Source organism: Spermophilus citellus (assembly GCF_964194105.1).
Source record: "Spermophilus citellus genome assembly, chromosome: 5".
Lineage (NCBI taxonomy): Eukaryota > Metazoa > Chordata > Mammalia > Rodentia > Sciuridae > Spermophilus > Spermophilus citellus.
The window spans coordinates 98450877-98478691 of NC_138186.1; the positions used below are offsets into that span (position 1 = coordinate 98450877).

Here is a 27815-nt window from a genome sequence, read left to right on the forward strand (position 1 = left end):
AGCAGCTGGGGAGGCTGAGGCAGGAGGATTGTGAGTTCAAAGCCAGCCTCAGCAATTTAGCGAGGCTCTAAGCAACTCAGCAAGGCTCTGTCTCTAAATAAAATATTAAAAAAAAGGTCTGGGGATGTGGTCCCTGAGTTCAATTCCTGGTACCAAAAAAAAAAAAAAAAAAAAAAAAAAGAAAAGAAAGAAAGAAAAAGAATAAAGGCAACTGGAAGTCTTTTTTTTTTTTTGTATGCATCTCCCATATGAAGGTGTTTACACACACACACACACACACACACACACACACACACATACACTTTCTAAAGCAAAATATTTTTTTAAATTTATTTATTTATTTTTTGGCGGACTCAACATCTTTGTTGGTATGTGGTGCTGAGGATCGAACCTGGGCGGCACGCCTGCCAGGCGGGCGCACTACCGCTTGAGCCACACCCCCAGCGCTCTAAAGCAAAATATATAAGCAGTTTTATAACTTGTTTTCCCTACCCCACTGAGTGTTTTTGTGAGCATTTTCCATGCTATCAATTTTTTCCAATACATTTTTATTTTCTTTTCTTCTTTTTTGTGGCACTCAGAGATGGAACCAGGGTCTTGAGCATGCTAGGTGAGCAATCTACCACCCAGCTATACCCCAACCTCAAAATATAATTTTTAACAACTACAAAAATCTTACATAGATATACCACAGTTGTACTGGTTTCCTCTTATTGGACATTTAGGAAACATGTGGAATGTCACTTTAAAAAATAACACTGAAACTGTTGTACATAAATGTTTTATATTCTATCTATTTAGTTCCTTAGGATTGCTTACCAGAAATTACTGGATGAAGTATTGGATATTTTTTTAAGGTTCATGGCATACTTTCGAGATAATCATATCTTTTTTTCTTTTTTATTATTGTTTTCTTTTATATATGACAGCAGAATGCATTACAATTCTTATTACACATATAGAGCACAATTTTTCATATCTCCGGTTGTACACAAAGTATATTCACACTATCCAGATGATTATATCTTAAATCTTATAAATCTTATTAAGATTATATCTTAATAAGTATTTCATCAAATTGGAGATCTTATGACTTTTTCAAAGAATATATATAAAAATTGTTATTTGTTTCAGATATTAATCTTATTTTATGAAAAAAAAACCCTTGAAGTTATTTTGGGGCCTGGTTTGACAAATCTTTATAATTGAAGGAACTCATCCTAACTAGTCTCCTGTCTTGGTAAGACAATCTTTTGCAAACAAAAATATGGTAGTGCAGATCTGTGGACTGAACATACAAATGATCTCTCTAATTTACCAGTTAGATGTAAAACCACAGTCCTTCAACAATAGTCTTACCTTTAATAAGGCCTGGAATAGCAGAATAAAATTATGAATTATAACTGGGAAGAACTGTTTTTAGTCCCTGAAGTTAAAAAGCTAGCATTATTCTTTAAGAAGATAATTTCATCACTTGTGCTGATACTTTATCTAGTAATCCAAATGCTTGCTTCCACTTGCAGGAACTTCACTTTATTTTAACCTGACAAAGTTTCCAATTTTAAAATATCAGACAGTTGGAGCTTGCTCTATACTGATTAGTAATATTTTCCCTCCAAAATACAGAAAATATTTCTTTAGTCCCTGGCAACCTGATCACCTTGCTTCCTTCAGAAATCTCAAGACTGCTACTGTGTTATCTACAAGTACTTACATCTGTCATGCTTTTGTTTGGAAGCCAGAACAGGAATGTCACATGATACACAGGAAAAGATCCTGTGATCTTGTCCATTCATTTGTGACCTGCCATAGTTTGTGAAAAGTCTTTTGTATTTTAATTATACCTTTCCAAGAACTTACATTGCTTCCATCTAAACTACCTTGTAACTTCCTTACAGGAAAATAGTATACATTTCTGTTTGGAAGTTTTATCCTAGATTGTGAGTTAAATTTTATTATGTCTGTCTGCATAGACCTCAGAGGATTTATTGGTAGGACCCATCTTGGCTTTTAAGAGGCAGGAAAGAAATCTTGAGAATTGGGTGGCTTGAGCAGGCTACAAGGAAATGTTGCCATATTGGAGGAGGTTTCAGTAAAGCTGTGTGTGTGTGTGTGTGTGTGTGTGTGTGTGTGTGTGTGTACGTGTGCGTACATGTGTGTGTTGGGAAGGGAAAATGGTGTAGAGGAGGAAATAGAGAAGCTTTCAGATAATCTGTATAAAAACCTAAAACAAAAAGACAACCTGCTAAAGTACTAGAGAACTCTCATCTTCCCAGTTTGCCCTGAAAAGTCTGGCCCACACAGATCCTCTTTCCTTAAGAATGTGTAGTGCATGTAACTGTAGATCACCTTGTGCTTTTTTTTTTTTTCAGTACTGGGGATTGAAACTGGGGTGCTTTATCCCTGAGCTATACCCTTATTACTTTTGATTTTGAAACAGGGTCTTGCTAACTTGCCCAGGCTGACCTCAAAATTGAGATCTTCCTGCCTCAGTCTCCCAAGTTGCAGGGCATACAGGTGTACATCACAATGTTCATGCTCTTATAAATTATCAGTTTGTAAGAGAAAAATCTACCACCATGTCCAGCTCTTGTATTTTGCTTTGAATTATTTTTTAAATGTGTATCATTGCAAAGTGGCTGATAGCTAGATCTGGAGCTAGGTCAATTTAGGACAAATCCTGGCTCCATGACATACTGTGTGAACTTAGGCAAGTTCTGTAACCTCTGGGTGCCCCCATTTCTTCATTTTAAATGAGGTAATAATGTAGCTATCCTATTAGGTTGTTATGGGAAACAACCAACAAAATTAATATATATTTATTGTTGGAAAGTAGATAATATAGAAACAAGCAAAAAAGAAGATAAACACCTCCAACCCTTCCATCTATAGATGACCCCTACCTAAGTACATACCCTTATGTATATTTTTTTGTGTATGAAACTGAGATCATAATCTTCATGTAACTTCTCCCCTTAATAGTACATCATAAGCACTTTCTTATGCTGCTCAATTTTTAGTTTCATATGTAAAACAGCTATGCTGAGTGCCTATATTTCAGTTTGGTAAGCTTATTTCTACATTGTTGAAGGTTAAGGTGGTTCCCGTTCTACACTCTTACATATGATGCTTCAAGACACATTTTTGTACATTAATTTTACACTTGTGATTACTTTATTTTTGAAGAAAAATAGAACTGCAGAGTCAACATGTATTTCTTTATATTTTTAAGACTTTTGATATATATTGCCAAATTTCCCTCCACAGATTTTTGCCAGAGATACTTAGGAGTTTGTTGTCTTGCTTTCTTGTCAGTATTGGTGATTCTTTTTTTTTTTTTTTTTAGTCTTCTCTATTGTTTGAGTATAAAGATGGCTAGACATTCGTGTATGTCTTTTAGCCCTTGTATTTCTTTTTCTTCTCTGTGTATGAAATGCCTGTGAATTTCATATGTACATTTTTCTTTTGAAGTGTTCACCTTCTTGTAAATTATCAGTTTGTAAGAGATCTTTATAGAGAAAAAGCTACTGATTAACTTCATTAAGATTTTTTTTTTTTTTAAGGAGTAAAGTTTCAACAACTTTGTTAAGATTGGTCAATTAAGCTTTGTGCATGAGGTTTCTAAGATAAAAACTACAAATCAGTTGAAATCTATATTATTATAAATTATGCTATTTTAAAAAAATTTTAGCTGCAGTTGGACACAACACCTTTCTTTCTTTCTTTATTTATTTAATTTATTTTTATGTGGTGCTGAGGATCGAACCCAGTGCCTCGTAAATGGTAGTGAGCACTCTACTGCTGAACTACAACTCCAGCCCCAAATTATATTATTTACAAGAAAAGAGGGACATTTTTTCTGAGCATACCAAGTACTTGTTAGTGAGTTGATATAATTTTTAAAGTTAGCTTTGTTGGTGGAATGTATCTTCCTATGTATCATGAATCCCATTTTGTGGAATACCTATGATATATACATGTTATATACACACATACACACATACACTTATACACACACATATGTGTGTGTGTATGTGTGTGTATGGTTGTTGTTGTTGTGCTAGGTATTGAACCCAGGGCCTTGCACATTACTAGACAAGCACTCTACCACTGAGCTACATCCCTAGCACCCTATGGTACCTTGATAGATCCTTAACTATTTACTGGATATTGTCTTAGTGTTTAGAGCCTAACAGTCAGCCACAGTGTTTCTGTGCTGTATTTATCAATAACTCCCGTGTAGATAGGTGAAAAGTCAAAATGGATGTCACACAGATTTTTGAGGTTTTAGTGCTGAGTTCATAATTCTTAGCATCATAGTGTTTTCAATGTCTTAAAAGGTGGACTTCTTAGATTGGAGCAGTTGCAAAAGATTTCTGCCTCATTGATTCTCTTTGAAGAGGAATACAAGAGCCTGCTGTTTGTATATTTTCTGGGAGCATCTTACACTGAGGGAAGCATTCACCTGCGTAGCACTTGGAGACTTGAGCATGAAGCATGTATTTCTATGAAATATGGAATTGAAGTGAATTCTTTTATAGAATGCAGGTGTGTGAAACTTTACTATTACTTTCAAACACATTTTAGAATTTAAAACAGCTGTAAGAATTCCTGATCCCCTGGGGGAGGTCCTAAGGCAGTGTGACTCATTCTACCTCCTTTATTTCCCAGGCTTCTGCCACTGAAAGTTCCCTCCAGATGTCCAAACAGACCTTACTGACAAGCAGAAAAGCCTTCCAAAACCCATTATGTGACCCGCACCAAGCATGCATGGCTTTGGATCTTATGGATGATTTTTACTTTATAGCTTGGTTTCTCACTCCAAGGGGATTTCTGAAGTGCTAATCAGAGAGCCTAAACATTCCTGTTTTACCTAATAGTGATAACGAGAGAGTGCTTATCTTACCTTTCTGGATTTTTTTTTTTTTTTTTACTGAAAGTTTAATTAAATATTCTGCATCATCTATAATATTTCATTTGACAGTAAGAACAGACTGCAGGGAAGTGTGTAGAATCTGTATAAATCAACAGGGCAAAAATCAAGCTCCTACCAATATTATTTACAAATATTTAGGTCATATTAAGCATGGTTAAGATGTCCTTTTCCCTGCCCAACCCCCTCCCCACCCTTATGTGTGCTAAGCAAGTTCTCTACCTCCAGCCTCAGAAATTTGCTTAGAATTAAATATTTTTGATTTTTCTGAATGTCTATAACTTTTTCTAGCTAACTGTAGTATTTCTGCAGCCATTTAATTTTTTTAGTAGCATTTTAATAAATTTAGATGCTTTTCCATATCATTTTGTAAAAATTATCTTCTAAACTTGTTTCTTCTTCTTTTTTTTTTTTTTTTTTTTTCTTTTTGTACCAGGCATTGAACCCAGAGGCACCTAGTCACTGAGCTTTATCTCCAGCCCTTTTTTATTTTTTATTTTGAGACAGAGCCTTGCTAAATTGTTTAGGGCCTAACTAAATTAATGAGGCTAGTTTTGAACTTGCAATCCTCCTGCCTCAGCCTCCTGAGCCACTGGAATACAGATGTGTGCTACTGCACCTGGCTAACTTGTTTCTTCTTCTTCTCCTTCCATCAACCCCCGCCTCCTCCTCCTCCTTCTGTGGTGCTAGGGATTAAACCCAGGGCCTTGTGCTTGTGAGGAAGCACTCTACCAAATGAATAATATCTCCAGCCCATTTGTTTCTTCTTGATTGATCCTTCCCTGACTCCCTCTCCTCACTCCTCCAACACTACCTCCCACCCCATTTTTTTTTTATTGGTTGTTCACAACATTACAAAGCTCTTGACATATCATACTTCATACATTAGACTGAAGTGGGTTATGAACCCCCAATTTTACCCCAAATGCAGATTGCAGAGTCACATCAGTTACACATCCACAATTTTACATAATGCCCTATTGGTCATTGTTGTATTCTGCTACCTTTCCTATCCCCTACTATCCCCCCTCCCCTCCCCTCCCAACTTCTCTCTCTACCCCATCTACTGTAATTCATTTCTTTCCTTGTTTATTTTCCCATTCCCCTCACAACCTCTTGTATGTAATTTTGTATAGCAATGAGGGTCTCCCTTCATTTCCATGCAATTTCCCTTTTCTCACCCTTTCCCTCCCATCTCATGTCTCTGTTTAATGTTAATCTTTTCTTCCTGCTCTTCCTCCCTGCTCTGTTCATAGTTGCTCTCATTATATCAAAGAAGACATTTGGTATTTGTTTTTTAGGGATTGGCTAGCTTCACTAAGCATAATCTGCTCTACTGCCATCCATCTCCCTGCAAATTCTATGTTTTTGTCATTTTTTATTGCTGCATAGTACTCCATTGTGTATAGATGCCACATTTTTTTATCCATTCATCTACTGAGGGGCATCTGGGTTGGTTCCACAGTCTAGCAATTGTGAATTGTGCTGCTATGAACATCGATGTGGCAGTATCCCTGTAGCATGCTCTTTTAAGGTCTTCAGGGAATAGTCCAAGAAGGGCAATAGCAGGGTCAAATGGTGGTTCCATTCCCATCTTTCCCAGGAATCTCCAAACTGCTTTCCAAATTGGCCACACCAATTTGCAGTCCCACCAGCAATGTACAAGTGTACCCTTTTCTCCACAACCTCTCCAGCACTTGTTGTTGTTTGACTTCATAGTGGCTGCCAATCTTACTGGAGTGAAATGGTATCTTAGGGTGGTTTTGATTTGCATTTCTCTGACTGCTAGAGATGGTGAGCATTTTTTCATGTACTTATTGATTGATTGTATATCCTCCTCTGAGAAGTGTCTGTTCAGGTCCTTGGCCCATTTGTTGATTGGGTTATTTGTTATCTTATTGTCTAATTTTTTGAGTTCTTTGTATACTCTGGATATTAGGGCTCTATCTGAAGTGTCCCACCCCATTTTTAAGTTAGTTTTCACTTCAAGAATAACTATCAATGTCTGGGACTTGTCTTTCCTAATGAGGCACTAGAGCTCCCTCTTGGGTTTTAGATTTTCTCAAAGATAAGTGTTACCTGCCTTTGCATGTTCCTTTATCTGGCTTCAAAGTAAATTGCAGAGGGAAAAGAGGATACACAGGAAAAGCAGATTATAACATGTATTATTTGTATAAAATTATTATTATTATTATTATTTTTTGTAGTGGTGCTGGGGATTGAACCCATGGTCTTGTGCATAGGAGGCAGGCACTCTGCCAACTGAGCCATATCTCCAGCCCCCAAATTCTTAATATATAAATGTTACTAACTGTTATAACCTCATATAATCAGCTCATCTTTGTCCTGAACAGGATTATGTAGGTTGTCAGATGTTTCATCCTGAGTAGAAACTCCTACAGGATGCTTTGTGTATCACTATTTGTTGCCACCATTTTAATTCACAACTTTAGCACATTAGCTTTTTTGCTGAAGCTTTCCCTGCCTTTAGGGCCAAGTTCCTTCAGTCTGTAAGTCCAATAAGCAGCCAGCCCCTGGGTTGATGAGTCAGGAACACTGTTAGGAGTATGCCACTGTGCTGCTTGCCCCCCCCAAAAAAAAAAAATTCCCCCTGAGCTATGATCAAAGTCCTTAGTGGCTTCCAGCCTCTAACCTGAGGCTCCAGATTAATTTTCTAGTCTCATCAATTCTGCCCCTGGAACCAAAGTTTTGCCTTGTTGATCTGAGTCATCTGTCACTGTTTGAGCAGGCAGGATTTCCTACCACACATCCCTTTGCAGAGAAACTGACCTACCTTGGAAGCTGAGATGGATCTCATCTCCTCCAGCATCCTCTCCAGGTCCCGCCTTTGTCAGAGTTCCTCTGCATTCTGTAGCTCCTTGTCCCTCCTCTGGACTTAGCTTTACATTTGTTAAACCTCTATCTCTTGCCTGAGGGTAGGAACCACCTCTTCTGTATTCAGCTGCTTGGTTGCAGCCTGCCATCTAACTTTCACTCTCCTCCAGTTCTTCTCCTCATTAACATTCGCATCTTTCTAATTATAAAACAACTATCCCAAACTCTCTTTTTACCCCAAATTCTTTTCCTGTTACAATATCTCTCTCCTTCTCTCTATAATCTTTTTTTTTTATGAAAGAGAGTATCTTTATTGATTTTCCTGACAAATTCAATGGAGAAAAATTCAAATAACACAGAATTCAGAGAGAGTAAGAATCATCTAAAGTGTCATTACTCAGGGATGAATGACCTTTCACTAAACTTCCTGCCTCATTTTAAACACAATGTATGCTTAATGTATTTGATACACAATTTTGTATCTCTGAAATCACACACTCTTGCTGTTCTATAACCTGCTTTAAATTTTATATATCTGGCTGGGATTGTGGTTCAGTGGTAAAGTGCTTGCCTACAATGTGTGAGGTACTGGATTTGATCCTCAGCACCACATAAAAAGATAAATAAAGTAATAAAAAATTTTATACATCTTCTGGTGCTGGAAATTGAACCCAGGGCCTCCTGCTTACTATTCTACTACTGAGCTATACAACCTCTGAAAATTGTTTTGAAAAATACTTATGTTGAGTGTGTGAGATGGTGCACACTTGTAATCACGGCTATTTGGGAGAGTGAGGCAGTAGGATTGCAAATTCAAGGCCAGCCTGGGCAACTTAGATCTTATCTCAAAATAAAATAAAACAAAAAGGAGAGAACTGGGGGTGTAGCTCAAAGGCAGAGTGCTTTCCTAGCATGTAAGAGGTGAGCACCTGGGTTCAATCCCCAGTGCAGCCAAGAAAAAAGAATCAGCAACACTGGGGACATCTTCTACATTGGTTTATATTAACCCTCATCATGACTCTGAATGGTTACATAATGTTCCACTGAATCACTCTGTTCACCAACACAGGTGTTGTCAGATCATCCAGATATTTGCTTGTTTCATGGTTTAAAAATATACATGTCCTTTTGCACTTTTGTGGTTGATATAATTTTATAAATTCATGTCCGTGTGTGTGCTCGCGCGCACATGCTTTTCTTCATTTTGACTGACTGCTGTCATTAAACTTTTCTGGGGACATAACCCCCAAATTATTCCAGTCCTGTAATGGAGCTTACAATGTAGTGTGCACATGGAACTCCTGTATCAGATCCTTTGCCCATTTTACTCCATTCATTTGTAAGAACTTTTTCAAAATCATGCATGTTGCAAATGTTTATTTTCCTTTTATATATTTGACTTTTATATTTTCATTTATGTTGAAAAGGCTTCTCTAAAGATTGTAGAAATAATAATCCATATTTTCTTCTGCTATTTTATGGTTTTACTTCTAGATTTATCTTTAATTCTTATAATTATTTAATGTAATATTCATGTAATAGCTATATTTCATCTTTATTTTAATAATTTCTAATAGGTGATAACTTCTTTTACCTCATTTCCAGAGTTTTTCTAGCTATTCTTCTGTGCTGACTTTACAGATAATCTTTAAAATATTTCAAGGGGTAGGGTATTGTAGCTCAATGGTAGAACACTTGCCTAGCACGAGTGAGGCAGTGGGTTTGATAAATAAATAAAGGTATTGCGTCCATCTACAACTAAAAAAATTTGAAGAGAGAACACAAAATTATATTTAAAAAATTTCAAGTTGAAAAAATCTTGTTGTTTGGGATTATACTGAATACATGGCTTATTGGAGGGAGAAACAATGTACTTTTTAATATTTTTAAAAAATATTTTTTAGTTATCAATGGATCTTTATTTTATTTATTTATACATGGTGCTGAGACTCGAACCCAGTGCCTCACACATGCTAGGCAAGCGCTCTACCACTGAGCCACAACCCCAGCCCCAATGTATTTTTTATTATTGAATCATTCACTCTTTCAAAGAAATTTATGAAGTGCCTGCTGCATGCCAAGCTTTTTCCAGTCATCACAGAAACAATAAGGAACAAAATCCACATGAATCCCTGCCAATGAGGAAGTTCACATACTAGAGCATCTGGTATGGGAGATGCTGGCCACATGTGCTTAATAAGCATTTAAATATTGCTAGTGCCACATGTTGAAATGATCATATTTAAGATATGTTGGGTAAGATAGCATATACAATTAAATTAATTTCACCTGTTGCATTTCCATGTTCAATGTGGCTACTAGAAATTTTTAAGTATGTGACTTTCATTTCTATTGGACAACTCTGATCTGGAGTGTGGAGGGGGAAGTGTGTATGTCAAGTATCATAGGAGAGGTTGACCATGAGCAAGATAAGTAGGTAACATACAATATTAAACAGCCAAAAGTACTAAAGAGGAAAAAGGGAAGGTATGCTAGAAGTTCAGGATCAAGGTGTAATCAGTGTTGGACTTTTCTAAGAGATCTAGGGGAGAATCTGTTCTGTGCCTTCCTCTAGGCTTCCTGGTGGTTTGCTGGCCATCTTTGGCAACCTCTAACTTGCAGATGTATGACTCCAGTCTCTGCTTTTATATAGTATTCTCTCTGTGTGCATGTCTATGTGTCAAAGTTTCCTTATTTTAATATACCAGTCACATTGGATTAGGGCCCACTCTAATGACCTCATCTTAGTTTGATCATCTACAAAAATCTTATTTCCAAATAATGTCACATTGTGAAGTACTGGAGTTAGGTCTTCAGCATATCATTTTTGGGGGGTGGAGTGGAGGACATAATTCAGTGTCTAATTGTTTTAGATAGTTTATTTGACTTTACTTGGATCTTTGGGGTATAGGATATATAAATTGCTAATAATAGATTGTTTTCTACTTTGTTAAATCTATAATTTGAATTTTGCTTTCTTGTCTAATTTCATTTTACTTTAACCTCATTATAAGATCTGACTACCCTCATAGTTGCAATTTCTTGACTTCCAGTTCTTTCCAATCCACTGAATCCACTAACCACTGGCCTGGTTTGTACTAATATTATAGAGGTTCTTGTTGGCAGAGCTTCTAACCTAATCTGAATAAGCACCTTACCTTACACATAGCAAACTCAATTAAAAAGTTGAGAGAAAAAAGGCATGAAAATTAGATAAATGATCTTTTAAAGAATCTTGTAAATGTCAATTGAATGATTAGAGAGGAGTTGGTTCTTAGAATGATTGTCTCTTAACTTACCTATAAGCCTTCAATGGCCTCTGTGAGCATTTTTATATTAAAAAATATTTTATAGAGCTGGGCCTGATGATGCACACTCAACCCAGCTACTTTGGAGGCTGAGGCAGGAGTATTGCAGGTTTGAGGCCATCCTCAGTAACTTAGTGAGACCCTTTCTCAAAATAAAAAATATGTGTGTTTCAGTAATAAAGTGCTTACCTAGCATGCATGAGACCCTGGGCTGAATCTCCAGTACTGCAAAATAAAATAAAATAAAATAAATTTTATTTATAAAGGGATGGGGTGTGAGATGTAGTTCAGTGGTAGAGTGCATGCCTAGCATGTGTGAGGGTCTGCAAAAAACTAACAAAACTCTTTTTATTTTGAAAACACAAAAACAGACAAAAAATAACAGAATGAGCTTTCTTTGATCTATAATACAATTCCAATAATTATCAACTAATGGTAAATCTCTACTGATAAACATTCTTTTTATGGTTCATATATGAGATGTCCCTCAAAAGCTAACATGTGAGACAATAAGACAGGGGGAAATGATTAGATTATGAAAGACTTAATCAGTGAATTAATCCCTCCAGGCAGGTGGGGTGTGGCTGGAGGTGGTGGGGCATTGGGAGTGTGGCTTTGAGGTATATATTTCTATCTGGCTAATGAAGTCTCTCTGTTTCCTGATCATTTGTGCAAGCTGTTTCCTTCTATCACACTCTTCCACCAAGATGTTTGGCCTCACCTTGAGCCACCAGGAATGGAGCCTGCTTTCTGTGGACTGAGACCTCAGAAACCATGAGCCCTCAAATAAACTCTTTCTCCTCTACAGTTGTGTTAGTTGGGTCCTTTAGTCACAGCAGGAAAAAAAAACCAAAAAACAAAAAAACTAACTAATACAATTCTCTTCCCCAATTTATTTTCAAGTAAATTCCAGACACTATTTTGTCTGTGTAACTTGAAAAGATAAGAACTTGTTAAAAATAACCATAAAACCTCCACATTTTAAATGCTATATGTGACAGACCCAAAGCCAACATCATACTGTACAGAGAAAAACTGAAAATGTTTCCTCTGAAATCAGGAACAAGACAAGGACATCCACTGTCATCACTTCTGTTTGACATAGTTCTCAAAACTCTAGCCAGAGCAATCAGGCAATAGAAGAAAATCAAAGGGTACAAATAGGAAAAAAAAAGCCAAATTACCTGTTTGCTGATGACATGATCCTATATCTAGAAGACCCAAAAAAACTCCACTAGAATATACCAGTTATATATTTCTTGAAGTGATAAATGAATTCAACAAAGTAGCAGAATATAAGATCAACATTTGTAAATTAGTAACTTTCCTGTACTACAACAGTGATTCTGCTGAGAAAGAAATCAGGAAAACCATCCAATATACAATAACCTCAAAAAAATTGGAGCATTAATCTAACTAAGGAGGTGAAAACTCTCTACAATGAAAACTAAGCAATTGAAGAAGACTTTAGAAGATGGAAAGAACTCCCATGTTCTTAGATACACAGAACTAAAATTGTCAAAATGACTATACTGCCAAAAGCGATATACAAATTCAATACAATCCTCATCAAAATACCAATGACATTCTTCTGAGAACAAAACAGTCCTTAAATTCATTTGAAAAAATTAAGAGACACAGAATAGTCAAAGAAATCCTGTGCAAGAAAAGCAATGCAGGAAACAACACAATACCTGATCTCACAGAGCTCTAGTAATAAAAACAACATGGTGTTGGCATCAAAATAGACACAAAAACCAAAGGAATAGAGGACACAGAGATAAACCCACATACCTAAAGTCATCTCATACTTGACAAAGGTGCCAAAAACATACGTTGGAGAAAGTTAACCTTTTTAACAAATGGTTCTGGGAAAACTGAATATCCATGTGTAAAAGAATGAAATTAGACCCCTATTTATCACCCTGCACAAAAGTCAACCAAAGTGGATGAAAGACCTAGGAATTCGATCAGAAACTTTGCCACTGATAGAAGAAAACATGTGGTTAACACTCCGATATATTGGTGCAGGCACCAACTTCCTTAACAAAAACCCTAAAGCTCAAGAAATAAAACCAAGAATCAGTAAGTGGGATGCCATCGATTAAAAAGCTTCTGCTCAGCAAAGGAAACAAGAACATAAAGAAAGAGTCTCCAGAATGGGAGAACATCTTTTCCAGCTACTCCTCTGACATGGGATTAGTATCCAAAATATATAAAGAACTCAAAAAGCTTAACACTGAAAAACAAAACAAAAACCAAATAACCTGGGCTAGGGTTGTAGCTCAGTGGTAAAGCACTTGCCTAGCATGTGTGAGGCACTGAGTTCAATTCTCAGCACCACATATAAATAAGAAACAAAACAAAGGTCCATTGACAACTAAAAATAAATAAATAATCTAATTAATAAATGGGCAAAAGGACTAAACAGATGTTTCTCAAAAGAAAAAATACAAATGGCCAACAAATATGAAAAAAAAGTGTTCAACATTTCAAGAAATTAGGGAAATGCAAATTAAAACTATATTAAGATTTCATCTCACTCCAGTCAGAACAGCAGTTATCAAGAATACAAATAATAAATATTGGTGAGGATGTGGGGGGGAAGGAACACTTATACATTGTTGGTTGAGACTGCAAATTAATACAACCACTCTGGAAAGCAGTATGGAGATTCTTCAAAAAACTAGGAATAAAACCATCATGACTCAGCTATCCCACTCCTTGGTATTTATCCAAAAGAACTAAAATCAGCATACTATAGTAATACAGCCACTTCAATGTTTATAGCAGCATAATTTACAATAGCAAAATTATGAAACTAGCCCAGATGCCCATCAATAGATGAATGGATTAAGAAAATGTGGTATATAAACACAATGAAGTTTTTCTCAGCCATAAAGAATGAAATTATGGCATTTTCCAGTAAATGGATGAAAATGGAGAATATCATGCTAATTGAAATAAGTCAGACTCAGAAAATCTCTCATATGTGGAAGCTAGATCAAAATAAGGGGGAAAAGGGGAAGGGGATTGAATATCATAAAGAAATAGGGAAGATCTATGGAGTAGAAGGAGATTGAGAGGGAAGGAAGAGGGTGGGAAAGGGGAGGAAATGCAGAATGAATTTCAAAAAGCATGCTATATACATATACATACACACACACACATACACACATATACACAGGGAATTTCCACTTTTCATATATGTAAAAAGCACCAATGAAAACTAAATAAATGAGTGAAAGAAAGATCAGTAGAGTAGAAGAAGGAGAAGGGGGAAGGTAAATGGGGAGGTAAATTGGGGGGCAGGGACTAAAATGGAATAAATCAAATTCCAGGCATGTATGACTTTATCAAAACGAACCCAACTATGACTATAATGCTGAAACAAAACAAAAACAAACAAATAAAAAGCCAAAGAAAGAAAGGGAAAAAAAACCCCACAAACCCTTATCACAGCTAAAAAATAACAATTCCTTAATGATATCAAATATTTAATCAGTTTCAAATGTTCAGTTGTTTACAAGATTAAAAGTGGATTTATTGGGCTGGGGTTGTGGCTCAATGGTAGTGTTCACCTAGTGTGTACAAGGCCCTGGGTTAGATCCTCACCACCACATAAAAATAAATAAATTAAATAAAGGTATTGCGTCCAACTAAAACTAAAAAATAAAAATAAAAAAATTTAAAAAATGGATTTATTTGAAGAAGGATCTAGATAAGGTCCTCATATTGGATTGGTCAGTGTAATCTCTCTCTCTCTCTCTCTCTCTCTCTCTCTCTCTCTCTCTTTCTTTCTGTCTTTTCAGTACTAGGGATTGAACCCAGGGCCTTGCACATACTAAGCAAGGGCCCTACTGCTGAGCATGCCCCCAATCCTTACACTCTTTTTAAGTGAAACCATGTTATTTGCCCTATAGGGCTTTACGTTGCCTGGATTTTGCTGGTTGTATCCTTGAGGTGTCATTTTTCATGTTTTTATATGCTCAGTATTTTTTTTTTTGTAAATTGGCAATTGAGTCTAGAAGCTGATCAACTGGTTTGTTTGTTAATTTTGCAGTGCTGGGGATCAAATCTGGGGCCTCAGCATGCTAGATGAACACTGTACCACTGAGCTATGCCCCCAGATCAAGGTTCAGTTTATTTTGAGGACTTCCTAAGCATTGGTGTTTTGTTTTATCAGGAGGCATGTCTGTTGGTTCTCTTTTAGCAATCAATGATGCTTCATGTCTAAATCTATCAAATCACTGGGTGTCGCTAAACAATAATATTCTCATTGCATTATTCCTTCCTCTTTTACTAGCCGAAGCAAACCTTTACTTCTACTATTTGGTTACTAGTGGTGTAATTTGTAACAGGGCAGGCAGGATAAATTTTAATTCTTTCCTTTATAAATGAGTTTTTAATGGGGACTTTCTTAGAGTAAAACTAGTTTAATCCTAGAGAATCTAGTGCACAAAGCACAGTGCTTGTTGGAAGAGCATCCTGGATTAAATACCTTTCTTTAAAGCATAAGCAAGGAAGTTTGCACAAGGTCCCATAGATAGTAGGTTAGCTAAGAGGCCATGTAGTCTCTCCTGAATTTTTCAAATAAGAAATAACTTTTTCCCCCTGTAGCTCTTCCTTTAGCCCTTTCTTCTGTCCTTCAATCTCCTCACACATAAATATGAGTGTATTTATGCATATGTACTTATTTGTTAATAAAAGTTTCAGAACAGCACCATGGAGTCAAACTTTAGGTAACTATCATTCTGCCCAGAGTTAGTGAATTCTCTGTAGGTACACTAGCGAAGAGGGGGACATGCAGGGGCATTTCTGCCCAGAGTTGGTGAATTCTTTATAGGTGCATCAGTGGAGAGGGGAATGCAGGGGAGTTTAGTTACTAGAGGTAATTGCATTTGTCAGGTCTTCCCTTGGTCTTGGTCTGTCTATTTGTCAAAAACTAGCTGGGTTCTTTACTGTGACTCCCTCTCAGGATAGCCTTGCCTGGAATGTGAATTCATCACCTGAGGATTCTTCCAGAAAACTTCTGAGTGAAGAGTATTGAGGCACACCTGGCTGCAGGCAGCATCATTGCCACCATCACAGCACCTTACCTGGTCTTTCTGGCCCCTGGCACCCCTTTGGCTGTGAGTAGCTTTTTGTGCAAGCCAAGGCAGATCCCTGTCTCACCATCTCCCAGTAAGAGGTGGAGAAAATCATTTGGTCCTGCTGGTCCACATCTGCTGAGAGCTGAGCCCAGGCATGGGCCCTGGGAGCTGGAGCTCAGCCCATTTGGAAAATGTGTCCCCAAGTATCTGAGCTCACACCTGGAAAGGAAGAGACCCAAAGGAAGGGAGGCCACTGCCTGCTCCCTGGCCTCCCATCCACCCCCACAGCCCCTGGCTTACTCTATATATGTGGTAATCTGCTTATACTTGTTTCTTTAAATCAGGGATTATTAGATTATTTTTCCTAACCTGACATCCTTAACTTCAAATTCAGACATATGATAAGTTTTTTCTTGTTTGCCTCGGGAGAATTTATTTAAAAGCATATTTGTCACATTTAAAATTTTTTACTCTAAAAATGTCACTTGATTTTTCTTTCCTTTTTCCTTTTATCTTTATTCTTACCTTTCAAATATGACTTAATTTTAAGTCCAACAGAGAATTTCAATGTGCTAAAAGTAGGGTGTTTATTAATCTAGTGCACTAACATTATTTTGTCCAGTAATGTTGTCTGTTACCAATGCAGATGGTTTTTCTAAACAGTTTTCAGGTACTATCAGTTCAGTTTGTGGTTAGACCTGAGGCTTAAAAATTGTCAACTTGTAATAATGCCGTATGTAAAGGAGAAGCAGGAGACAGAGCTCATGTGTTGGACCTCTCCAACTAGCCCACTGTGTCATGCTGCCCAATTCACTCATCTCCCTTTACCCACTCCACCTCCCTTATCTCTAAAGCTATCATTAGCTTGAGGTGAAGACAAAAATGTTCAGAGTGTATGGTGGTCCATAAATAGATCTCACCAAAGTTCATAAAGGTATTTTCCTCTAAAGAACTTCAATATTACTCATATTGGTCTTCTTTTTTAATCTGAAAAATAGTGTTAGATTGACTATAGTGTTAGATTGACTATAGTCTAGAAATAACCCTATTGTTGATTTCACTTTGGTTTGAAATTATTCTTTTTTTAATGTTTTTTTAATTGCCAATGGATTTTTAACTTTATTTGTTTATATTCATATGTGGTGCTAAGGATTGAACCCAGGGCCTCACATATGCTAGGCAAGCGCTCTACCACTGAGCCGCAACCCCAGTCCTTAAAATTATCCTTTTACCCTGCCTTTGCAACTAACAGATAATGAGAAATTGGTCTCATCTTAAGTTGTCAGAAGGCAACAATCCCAAGATATGTGAAGCATGAATAGATGCATGGAGACACAACTCACTTAGTAAACAAACCCATGGAGTGAAGACCCAATATCTGAACATTTTTTATTTAAGCACACAGGGCTTTCATTCCATGACTGCTATCAAATTAAGGGTTGCCATTCTCTGATTCTGTTTGTGAAGCCGGGAAGCTTGCTTGTTTCAGTTGAACCTGTATGTTAGCATCTGTACTGGCAAGCGTGTGATTAGGACATGCCGAGTGGTGTCAGCACCCTTGTTTCTGGTCGGTGGCCAAAAACAAAGACATCAAAGGAAATAGAAAAACTGGGCAACACATCATAGCTGTGTGGGTTTTTTATTCAGCAGTTATTCTTGGTCTCTCTCTTCACAGCTTTTCTAAGAGCCCCTTGTTAGAAAGAGCCCTAGATAAACTATTCATTGTTCTTATTACCTTTGTGTTTGTACCTGTGTGGAGTTGTTTTTTTGTGGGACAGATTTTCAGACAGGCAAATGCCAGTCTGAGAGAGTGAACATTTTTAGGTTTAATGAATATTGCCAATTTCTTCTCCAGACGGATGTGCCACATGCACATCCACCAGCAGTGAAAGTGAAACCAACCCGAGCTGTGCTAAATCCCCCCCACCCGCCACCTCTCAATCCCCTGGGGGAGTTAGTAGGAAGGCCGACAAGCCTGAAAATATACTCATCATTTTCTCAGCAGGGAGCTGATCTTAGGATGTCTAGAAATTGTTCCATGTGGTATAAAATAATTTTAGTTATTCTTAGAAAAGAACATATTCCTAAATATTTTGAACTGAAAATATAATTAAACAATTTAAAAATAATACATAATCCTATTCTTGATAAATTTTCATTTTTTGGCAAATGACCATGTACATATGTATATATTTCACCAATTAATGTGTTTGTATTTTCGTGTTTCACTTTTTTTTTCCATAAAACTTGCCGTAAGCTGATTCCTGTTGCTCTGTATCCTTCATAAGGGTCATTTAACATTTGCATGATGTCATGCTAAGTAAAATAAGCTAATCCCCCAAAACCAAAGGCTGAATGTTCTCTCTGATATGTGGATATTAACACACAATGGCAGGGGGCAGGGACTAGTAGTTCATTGGATTAGGCAAAGGGGAATGAAGGGAAGGGGAGGATGGGAACAGGAAAGACAGTAGCATGAATTGCACATAGCTTTCCTGTGTTCATACATGAATACATGACCACTGTAACTCCCCATCATGTACAACCACAAGAATGCAATCCTAATCAAAATAAATTATACTCCATGTATATATAATATGTCAAAATACACTCTACTGTCATGTATATCTAAAAAAAGAGCAAATTAAAAAATAAATAAATAGGGCCAGGATAGAGCGCTTGCCTAGCACATGTGAGGCAGTGGGTTCAATCCTCAGCACCACATAAAAGTAATAAATAAAATAAAGGTATTGTGTTCATCCCCCCCAAAAAAATGAGTAAATAAGTTGCCTGATGTTACATTTTGTTTTTAAACTATAATTTGTTAATTCAGTTTTTAATATTAAATATTTACTATTCTACCAAATATTTCGACTGCATGTTCTTAAGACATAGTGTATTGTTTCTTCTAGTTTTAAAAGTAACACAGTTTGCCAGGCATGGTGGTGCACACCTGTAATCCCAGCAGCTCAGGAAGCTGAGACAAGAAGATCGAAAGTTCAAAGCTAGCTTCAGCAATGGCGAGGTGCTAAGCAACTCAGTGAGACCCTGTGTCTAAATAAAATATAAAATAGGGTTGGGGATGTGGCTCAGAGGCCGTGTGCCCCCTGAGTTCAATCCCTGGTACCTAAAAAAAAAAAAGTAGCACAGTTCATTATAGAAAAGTTCGAAAAATGTTAAAAAATAGGAAGACACAAAGATCTTCTTACATCCTTTGTTAATGAACTATGTGAACATTATGATACATTTCTTTCCTGTCTTTTTTAATACTTTATTTATTTTACATTTTGTAACCAGACTGTATAAAACACATTTCCTATGTTTTAAACTCTTTAAACATCATTTCCCCTTATTTTTAAAAACAGGTAAAAGTTGTTTGTTTTTCTGTGAATGTAATTTGAAATTGTTACCAAAAATTTGTACTCCACTCTTCTTTTTTTCCTACTAAATGTGATAAATGGGTATTTCCTTATAATTGCAAATTCTCATAAATATTTACATTTACTGATTATTATGTATTGAATTATGTCTTTTCTAAATTCATAGGAGGTCCTAACTCCTAGTAGTTCAGATTTTGATTATATTTGGAGATAGGGTGTCTACAAAAGTTGCAGTGAGATCACTAGGGTGGGCCTTAATCTAGTACAATGGTTGTCCTTATAAAAAGAGGCAATTTGAAAACAGGCACGCAGAAAAGATGATGTTCAGACACGTAGAGAAGATGGCCTCTTACATGCAAAGGAGAGGGGTTTGGATATTTCCTTCATAGCCCTTAAAAGGAACCAACTCTGCCAATACCTTTAATTCAGATTCTTAGCCTCCAGAATGGTGAGATAGTAGATTTCTTTTCTTTAAGACATTCAGTTTGTGGTACTTGGTTATAGAAGCCCTAACAAATGAGTAATAATTTTATATAATGTAGATATCTGGATAATATTTACTTAGTGCCAGGCACTGTGCTAGGTGTTGGGAATATTATGTCAAAGAAGGCAAGTTCCTTATCTTTAAGGTGCTTGGATTGGTACATGCATATAGAACCCTGAGGTTCTGCTATGATGGGTGACACAGGACATCATGGGAATCCAGAACTGGGTTGGGGTCATGGAAGATTTCTTAGGGGAAGATCCCACTTGAGGTGAGTTTCTAAGAACCAAAGGAGCTCACTTAACTGTATTTATTTTTTATGTTGGATGTGATCATATTTTATTTATTTATTTATTTATTTATTTATTTATTTATTTTGGTACCAAGGATTAAACTCAGGGGCACTGGACCACTGAGCCACATCAGCCAGGGTCTCACTGAGTTGCTTAGCACCTAGCTGTTGCTGAGGCTGGCTTTGAACTCCATCCTTCTGCCTCAGCCTCCTGAGCCGCTGGGATTACAGGCATGCCCCACTGCCCCCGGCCTTTCAATTATTTACTTTTGCAAAGAAAGACTTTCCTGTGTTTTGAGATTATTTCTTTAGGATAGATTCTAAGAGATGCACTATTGAGATGAGAATGAACCCAGAAGCATCATTTGAAGGCATATATTATAGTTGCTCCCTTATCCATGGGGGATATGTTTCAAGACCCCCAGTGAATGTCTGAAGCTGCAGACAGTACTGAACCCTACATATACTATGCTGTTCCTATGCATGTATGCTTATGATAAAGTTTAATTTATAAATTAAACACCGTAAGAGATTGACAATAACTAATTATAAAATAGGACAATTATATCAATATTCTACTATAAAATTTCCAGCATCAGTATATTTGTGCTTGTACTTGTGCTTTTCTTAAGTAAAATAAAGGTTACTTGAACAAAAGTACTGCAATATTGTGATAGTCACTTGGTTGCCATCTAGGTTAGTAGATACACTAGCAGGTAGGTGGCATATATAGCATGGATACACTGGGCAAAAAGATGATTCCTGTTCCAAGTGAGAAGGAGCAGGATGACACAAGATTTTGCTGTGCTACTCAGAATACAATATAAAACTTATGAGTTGTTTCTTTCTAGAAGATTCCACTTAATATTTTGGACTGTAGTTGGCTGAGGGGTAACTAAAACCATGGAAAACAAAACTGCTCATAAAGAGAGGCAACTGTATTTACCAGATGGTAGTTTCCTGGTTTACTGAATCATTCTCTTTTCTTGGACAGTGGTCTCCCTGATATTTTGTTTAAATTGTTTTACTATGACAGATAATTCTGTAGTATAAATATTTTTTTGCATAAAGCTTTTTTTCCATATTAGAATTATTCCTTTAGTGAAAGAGATCTAGAAGTAGAACTACAGTATAAAAAATTGTTTTTTTTCAAAATGCTTATACTCCCTAATAGTCAAGTGAAGTTTATTAACAAATTAATTTGATTTATTGTAGTCTCATATCATATCATTGTGTTAAAACAGTTTGATACTTCCCTCTTTTGTAGACCAAAGCTTTCCTGGAAAGTAACTTTTGGTTTGTATCACTGGGGATCTTTCCTCCTTCCATACCAGAAAAACTTGCTTTAAAGGACATGGTACTGCCAGACATGCCCACATACACCATTTTTGTGCTTTTTTTTTTTAACCAGCAGATGTGTATACAGACCTCTGTTTATATTCTCCTAGATCATTGTCTATCAGAAATGTAACTATCCCAAAACATCAGTCTTCCAAGTGAGCTATTTCTAGTCTATTCCTAGCTTCTTTCAAAATAACTCCTGTACTTTTCACCAGGCTCTAAATCCCACTTACGCTGGCAGCCTGTCTACTGTAATAGAGTAAAAAAGAGAACTGCAATTATGGTGCCACACTGGGACTAGGCGTTCCTAAAGGATCTAGGCCAGAAATGACAGGGTGTTCTGTCTCAGTGAGAGACAAGTTTGCTAGCAAGGATTGCATTGCTTCCTTCATCTTCAAAGTGAGTCTGAGTACATTTTATTGACTCGAGGAGATAACAAACATCAAGCGCTATACTTTAATCCAGTTTTGTATATTGACTTACCTAATAGAGTGCTTGTGTAATTAACTGGTATCTAATTACATTCAATGTAATTTTTTTAAAAAGATGCCCTAGTGACCAATCACTTTCTAAAAACTTTATATACTGTTGAAATTAAAAAAAAAAAAAGCAATGTCATCCATATTTTGAACACAATGGAAGCCTACAATGTGGTACTGGAAGTCTCCCATATCCCATCCCACAAAGATAACCAACCAGTTTAGGACATATTTGTCCAGATTGGTTTTCCTAACATTAAAACAAAACAAAACAAAACAATGATGCGGGCTGGGGATGTGGCTCAAGCCGTAGCGCGCTCACCTGGCCTGCGTGCAGCCCGGTTCAATCCTCAGCACCACGTACAAACAAAGATGTTGTGTCCGCCGAAAACTAAAAAAATAAATAAATTTTAACAAACAAACAAACAAACAAACAAAAATGATGCTCAACTGTAATAACAATAAATAAAATATAAAGTAAACATAAATGAAAACTTTTCCCCATCAAGCTCTCAAAGATGAAATAAAAATGTTTTTTTCTTTTTCTTTTTTGGTACTGGGGATTGAACCAGTAGGCACTTAGCCACTGAGCCACACCCCCAGCCCTTTTAATTTTGATTTTGAGACAGGGTCTTGCTAAGTTGCTTAGAGTCATGATAAACTGCTGAAGCTGGCTTCAAGCTTGCAGTTCTCCTGCCTCAGCCTTCCAAATTGCTGGGATTATAGGGTGCACCACTGCTTGACCAAAAATGTTTTTTTTAAAAAAAAGTCTGATAAGTGGACATTCATGTTGTTGGCTGTGTAGGGAAATAGAAAAATAGGCACTTTCATAAAATGTTGTAGAATACAAATCTGATCTATTTGGAATTCAATTCGTCAACAATTATCAAAATTTTATATATACATGTCTTGTGCATTTCCTGTTGACTTTAGAAAAATAGAATGTTGATAGCTGTTTCATAATATCATTGGAGATAACGGTGGTGGGAGTGGAGATTTGAGCATTTGCTGCTATATGAAGCTTGATGAAGTCACATCCAAGTCAGCTTTTACCCAGAGCAGTGCCAGGGTAAATTGTGGGTCAAAGTAGTTTCTTGTTTCTTTTGCAACTTAGGCAGAAAGATAATATTTCCAGGGAGGAAAGCTTTTTGTTGTTGCCTCTCATAGGATGGAAGTAGCTGGTGTCTACCAGGCCCCTGCACACACTTTTAAGGCACATCCTCGGAACTCCCTCCCCTCCTCTGCTTCCAAGTCCTAGACCAGCAGTGAGATTCTGCCCCATGAAATATTCATAAAGCTCAATTGACCATAAAACACTTTGTAAACGTAAGTGCTGTAAGTGATCCAAATTATATCAGCAGCTTTTTGAGAAATGGAGGAAGAAAGAAAGAGGAATTTAAGGGAATGGTAGTAGCAAGCCAACCTTGCTATTTTCAAACCATAATAAATAGGTCATGGAAGAGCATTTTGTAATTTCAGAAATGACTAATGATTGGACTGCTTTTGATCATTGGAAGAGTGGCCTCATCTGAGTATAAATCATTTTTTCTGAAATGTATTATACAGAATGTGTTGCTTTGTAAATCAATATTTTTATTCTACATTCATTTTGTTTCTGAGTCTAAAAATCCAGAGAATCTGTTCTTAAGGTGAGCTCAGTCAGATGAAGTCACTGAAGCCCACTCTCTTCTGCCAGCACCCTCCATGCAGCCCCCAACACTGCAGGAAAGCCCCTTGCTCACTGACGCATAGAGGCCAAATTTCTAGTAGTCAGAAATTCTCTTAGCTTGGGCAGATGCTCTCTCTATTCAGTTATGACCCTTTATTCTGCTGTCTGTAGCCCCCTGAATAAATCTACTCTTGTCTGTCACGGATTGAGGATGCCCATCCCCCACCCCCACCTGCCCCAATGGTTTCTTCCTTATAGGGCAGTATTTGTAGACTCTCTCCCCCTTCCTGGTTACCACTCCTCTATGTAAAGTAGAACACAAACCATGTATTCCCCCTCGTCCCTGTTTCTTTGTTCATAATACTGTATTTTTGTTAATGAACCTTAACATTGTTAAGTTTGTTCATTTGTTTGGTTTTGGCACCCAAATCATGCCCTTGTCTTATACTAACTTGTAAACAAACTAATACCCCAGAGCAGTTGATTTGGGAGCCTGAGTGGCAGATGGAACATCTATGTCTCTGAAATGGGCTCTTTTTTTCTGACCCAGAGCTCTTTGAGAATTCCGGTTGGGTCCTGTGGGTGGGTCTCATCTAAAGCATGCCTCTCTCCCAGCACGGCGTGGAGAATTTGAAAAGCCTGCCTGTCGATTGCTAATGCATTTACCTAGACTCAGGGCTCTGAAGAGGGTGACAAATCCCTCATAACGAGTTTGCCAAATGCATGCTGGCAGCCGCCGGATTCAAGGCTTCTGGGCGAAAGGAGAACAAAACCCAGGCCTGGCGGCCGGACGGGTCGGGAGAGCAGAGCAGCGCGTGGGTTCGCGCATTGACATGTAAATGTCAGAGCGGCCTGAAGCTGTTCCCCAGCAGACCCTCCCGCCATCCCACCTCCACACAAAGCCCGGCTCTCGAGGCCTTCGCTTTGGCTTTGTGGGGCCCCGGCGGTCCTGGCTGCAGAGGCAAGTCCCGTGAGTATCCGCGCTGCTGTAAAACTCCGTTTTGGGTCGTGACTGTAGACAGGAAAGTTCTCCCCGCCACACGCAGAGGGAGTGGTCTCTTTGGAATGCACTCTTTCCTGAGTGTAGACCTGGGCCCTTTTCCTGAAATGAAAATGAATACTACTGGTGATTATTAATTCGATTTGCTATAAGCAGGGATATAGTCATATTTGCATACCTGTAAGTGCGGAGAAATAGACTGGATGCCAGGTTCAAAGGACTTTTTGAATTTTACCTGAAATTTCTATAGGGTACTTTTGTTTGGGCATCGAGCTCTCTGTAGTCCTGTATTCTCTTGCTTGCTTTCTCTCTAATCTTTATTCCTCTCTCCTGTATTCTCTTGCTTGCTTTCTCTCTAATCTTTATTCCTGCTCCTCTCCACTTGTTTTCTGTGTTCTAGAGGCTGCAGTGATGGTAAATGGTGTAAATTGGTAAATTGTGTTAACTCTTTAAAGAGGAATCACTAAGTGCTTTGCAATTTAAAGAAGCGAAGGAAAAATTGTGTACTTTTAGAAGACTCATATGAATAAAGCACTGCTAAAGTGTATTCCCCCTCTGAAACTTCAATGGAAGAGTTTATGCAATGCTAGTGTCCTAAATTCCACACGTGAATTGTAAAATATGTGGTGCTGATATCAAATGGTAGAAGGGACATATCTATGTCTTACTTTGGGCCAATCTCCTTACAAGTCCTTTAAAAATTAGCAAGATAGTATTTAAAAATAAACAGATTTCATGTTCAAAATGAGTACTGAACTGAGAGGAGAATCTTGATATTTTTCTTAACTTTTTATTTTATTTTATTTTATTTTTTGCTATGCTGGGGATGGAACACAGGTCCTTGTGCATGCTAGGCAAGTACTCTACTATTGAGCTACATTCCCAGCCCCGGGAAAATCATTATTTAAAAAAAATCTTGAAGTAAAAGGTTTTATTTCATTAAAACTATCCCACAGACTCATTTTCCCTTGCTGCTTTTGGAGGGCCTTTTCTTTCTTTCTTTCTTTTTTGGTACTAGGGATGGAATGCAGGACCCTGTGCATGCTACACAAGCATTCTACCACTGAGCTGCATATCCCCTATACTTTTTTTGAGACAGGGTCTCTCTGAGTTGCCCAGGGTGGCCTTGAACTTGTGGTCTTCCTGCCTCCACTTCCCCGGTGGCTGGAGTTCCAAGTGGGTAGCTGGAATCATAGGTGTGTACTACCACACCTGGTGCACAATTGCATCTTTTAAGCTTTTACTATTCAGATACATTTTTAAGAGTAATTATGGAAATAAAATTCTATAAATTTTACATTTCATAATACTCATCATGAGATTGGAAAAAAGTTCAAACAGTCTTCCATTCAGAGGCCAATAAAGCCTATCACTGAGTGTGAAGTCAGTTCTTAAGTGACTTGCTCTCATGAGCATAATTAGGGGAGTATGGTGCAGTGAAAATAGCACAGAACTGTGTTTTGAGATGTGGGCTTTGTCTGTAGCTACCCATGTGGCCTCAGGCAAGTGACTTCTCTGGACTTCAGTGATATACTAGTCTAGCGGCTCTCAACCAGGAACACCTGGGTAGCACTTGAGGTTGCCCTGTATATGAGGTACTAGTGTATGCTTGGCATCTTGAAATGCCCTAGTCCAGTGAAGAACCGTCCCACCCTAAATACCAATGGCACTCCTGCTGAAAAACCCTGGGACAAATGATTACTCAGGTTCTTCCAGCTCAGTTTCTCTCAAGTTTATTACTGGAGCATTGCAAGCCTCCAAAATGATGTAATGTTAGCATTAAATGCCATGCTGTTCAAAGTGAGGTCAGACCCAATAGTGCTGGGTCAGGACATATAGGCCATGGCAACTCAGATTCAGAGCTTTATGGCTGGAGGAGTCCCTGCTCTAAGCACAGAAAAGTACTGATAACTATTTCAAAGCAGGTGCAGAGTTGGGCCGGAGTTTTTTAACTGGGTTTGGATTTTCCTTCATGGTCTCCTTTCCTCAAAAGGAAGAAGTGGATTTATTGTGGCCTCATGCCCAGCCTCCAGTGCCCGGACTTTTCTGTTGTAGACAAAGTGCAGCTGCCTCTTCACTCTTCTGGTGATGGGTGCTGTCACTTCTATTAGGAAGGGGTCACTTTTTTCTTTTTGTTGGGGGGGGGGTTTCCAGGGAGTAAATACAGAGGTGATTAACCACTCAGCCATGTCCCCAGGCCTTTTTTATTTTTTATTTTGAGACAGACTCTTGCAAAGTTGCTTAAGACCTTGCCAAATTGCTGAGGCTGCTTTTGAACTTGTGATCCTCCTGCCTCAGCCTCCCAAGCTGCTGAAATTACAGATGTGTTGCACTGGGCTTGGCAGGAAGGAGTCACTTTGGAGGCTGTGGTGCCACCTCCAAGTCTAGCTGCTTGTTGTCACAGAACAGGCTGGAGGAAACCACGTAGACAACCCTGACAGGTAGAAAGGGATATTTGGGCTGGAATAAAGATTCCTGGGGTATCTGAATTCTTAGATAGGTTGGCTTGATTAAATTGCTTTTTATTTGACAGTGTGACATGCTATTAAATGAAAAATCACACAAGAAAGCTTCTTTGTTGTGATGCTGTTCATATATACAACTCTTAATAAGTATAGTGTAGATTACCTGGAACATAGTATTTATTTTTTACTTATTGTTTGCAGTACTGGAGATTGTAGGAACATATTTTTTTAAATAAATGTGGTGTTTTCAATTATAAAAATGATTTAAAGAAAATGTAAATAAATAAGAAAAATTGCCAGTAATAACTACATTTTGATACATGCCAGTTTCTAAAAAAATTACAAAGATCAGCCTGTAATATATGATGTTTTATAACTTGCTTTATGTGTATGTACATGCTCTCTTGTATATTTGTGTTTCTATGACACAGATATTCTATAATTTTACATGAATTCTTTCTTCATTCTGGCTCCTATAACAGAATTCCATAAAATGGGTAACTTAAGCCATCAGAAATTTCTCCTGGTTCTGGAAT

At 37.5% G+C, this 27815-nt stretch overlaps 1 protein-coding gene across 2 annotated transcripts in view; it reads left to right on the forward strand.

Annotated features, from left to right (window-relative positions):
* Positions 1-27815, forward strand: part of ANKRD6 (ankyrin repeat domain 6) — a 205827-nt gene that overhangs the window by 21343 nt on the left and 156669 nt on the right. The window contains exon 2 of one of the 2 annotated variants that reach the window (XM_081295273.1): positions 16060-16208. The gene's annotated coding sequence lies outside the window, so the exon portion shown is untranslated. Of the gene's footprint in view, positions 1-16059; positions 16209-24486; positions 24785-27815 lie in introns of those variants that run through there. The other variant, XM_081295272.1, reaches the window with a different exon arrangement.